The sequence below is a fragment of the Cornus florida genome, unplaced genomic scaffold (genome assembly GCF_030987335.1).
Source record: "Cornus florida cultivar Cherokee Brave unplaced genomic scaffold, ASM3098733v1 CherokeeBrave_3.0.0_Hap2_scaffold_83, whole genome shotgun sequence".
Classification (NCBI taxonomy): Eukaryota; Viridiplantae; Streptophyta; class Magnoliopsida; order Cornales; family Cornaceae; genus Cornus; species Cornus florida.
Genome location: NW_026775916.1, coordinates 75,001 through 77,500, shown reverse-complemented (window position 1 = coordinate 77,500; position 2,500 = coordinate 75,001).

The following is a 2,500-nucleotide window of genomic DNA, read 5'->3' as shown; positions in this document are numbered from 1 at the left end:
TTTTTTTTTTTTTTTTTAATATATATATATATATACCGAAGAATGAACAAGAAGACCGAGGCAACCAAAATTTTTTTTTATTTTCCTCCGATATACCAAAGCAAGAACAAGAAGACCGAGGCTTCAAAAAAATTTTTTTTTTTTTTTCTTTTTTGATATACCGAAGAATGAACAAGAAGACCGAGGCATCCAAAATTTTTTTTTTTTTTTTCTCCGATATACCAAAGCAAGAACAAGAAGACCGAAGTCTCAAATTTTTTTTTTTTTTTTTTTTTTTTTTTTTTTGATATACCGAAGAATGAACAAGAAGACCGAGGCATCCAAAAAATTTTTTTTTTTTTTTCTCCGATATACCAAAGCAAGAACAAGAAGACCGAGGCATCAAAATTTTTTTTTTTTTTTTTTTTTTTTTTTCGATAAATCCAACCGAGAACAAGAAGACCGAGGCATCCAAAATTTTTTTTTTTTTTTTTTCTTTCCCATATACCAGAGAAAGAACATGAAGACCGAGGCAACCAACAAAAAATAATTTTTTTTTTCTCTTTCCCGGAATTTTTTTTTTTTTTTTTTCGAAATAGCCGAGAAAGAATATGAAGACCGAGGCATCCAACAAAAAAATTTTTTTTTTTTTTTTTCCTAATCTACCCAAGCAAAACAAATAGAAGACCGAGGCATCCAAAAAATTTTTTTTTTTTTTTTTTTTTTTTCGAAAAATTTTTTTTCACAAAAACTTTTTTTTTTTTTTTTTCCCCAAAAAATTTTTTTTTTCGTTCCAAGCTAACCAAGACATCTACTATTCACTAGTAGAGCAATCGAGACTGCAAAGCAAGCAATGGCCTTACTTGCAGCTCTTGGTGCTGAGAACTCCCCCCCCCCTATAGTAGTCTTAAGTAAAACCACAGCTCTGACAGGAGTAGATATTGCATGCGAGCGAGGAGTCGTAATGGGCAAAATTGACTCGGGGGACCTCCAAATCGAATTCCGTTTCGAGCAAAACACTTCTTAGGCTTCAAGGAAGCTCCCATAAAATTTCCAAACCCAAACTCCAAACTTCATTTTTTAGCCTACAATGCCCACGTGCACGCCGGTGTGCACGCAGGGGTGCTTGAGCATGCGGGAGAGGAGCCATAATGGGCAACATTGACTCGGGGGACCTCCAAATCGAAATCCGTCTCGAGCAAAACACTTCTTAAGCTTCTAGGAAGCTCCCATAAAACTTCCAAACCCAAACTCCAAACTTTATTTTTTAGCATACAATGCCCACGTGCACGCCGGGGTGCTTGAGCGTGCGGGCGAGGAGCCATAATGGGCAACATTGACTCGGGGGACCTCCAAATCGAAATCCGTCTCGAGCAAAACACTTCTTAAGCTTCTAGGAAGCTCCCATAAAACTTCCAAACCCAAACTCCAAACTTTATTTTTTAGCATACAATGCCCACGTGCACGCAGGGGTGCTTGAGCATGCGGGAGAGGAGCCATAATGGGCAAAACATTGACTCGGGGGACCTCCAAATCGAAATCCGTCTCGAGCAAAACACTTCTTAAGCTTCTAGGAAGCTCCCATAAAACTTCCAAACCCAAACTCCAAACTTTATTTTTTAGCATACAATGCCCACGTGCACGCCGGGGTGCTTGAGCGTGCGGGCGAGGAGCCGTAATGGGCAAAATTAACACGGGGGACCTTCAAATCGAAATCCGTCTCGAGCAAAGCACTTCTTAGGCTTCTAGGAAGCTCCCATCAAATTTACAAACCCAAACTCCAAACTTCATTTTTTAGCACACAATGCCCACGTGCACGCGGGGGTGCTTAAGCGTGCGGGCGAGGAGTCATAATGGGCAAAATTAACTCGGGGGACCTCCAAATCGAAATCCGTCTCGAGCAAAGCACTTCTTAGGCTTCTAGGAAGCTCCCATAAAATTTCCAAACCCAAACTCCAAACTTCATTTTTTAGCATACAATGCCCCCGTGCACGCGGGGGTGCTTGAGCGTGCGGGGGAGGAGTCATAATGGGCAAAACTAACTCGGGGGACCTCCAAATCGAAATCCGTCTCGAGCAAAACACTTCTTAGGCTTCTAGGAAGCTCCCATAAAATTTCCGAACCCAAACTCCAAACTTCATTTTTTAGCATACGATGCCCACGTGCACGCCGGGGTGCTTGAGCGTGCGGGCGAGGAGTCATAATGGGCAAAAACTAACTCGTGGGATCTCCAAATCAAAATCCGTCTCGAGCAAAGCATTTCTTAGGCTTCTAGGAAGCTCCCATAAAATTTCCGAACCCAAACTCCAAACTTCATTTTTTAGCATACGATGCCCACGTGCACGCCGGGGTGCACGAGCGTGCGGGCGAGGAGTCGTAATGGGCAAAATTAACTCGGGGGACCTCCAAATCGAAATCCGTCTCGAGCAAAGCATTTCTTAGGCTTCTAGGAAGTTCCCGTAAAATTTTCAAACCCAAACTCCAAACTTCATTTTTTAGCATACGATGCCCACGTGCGCGC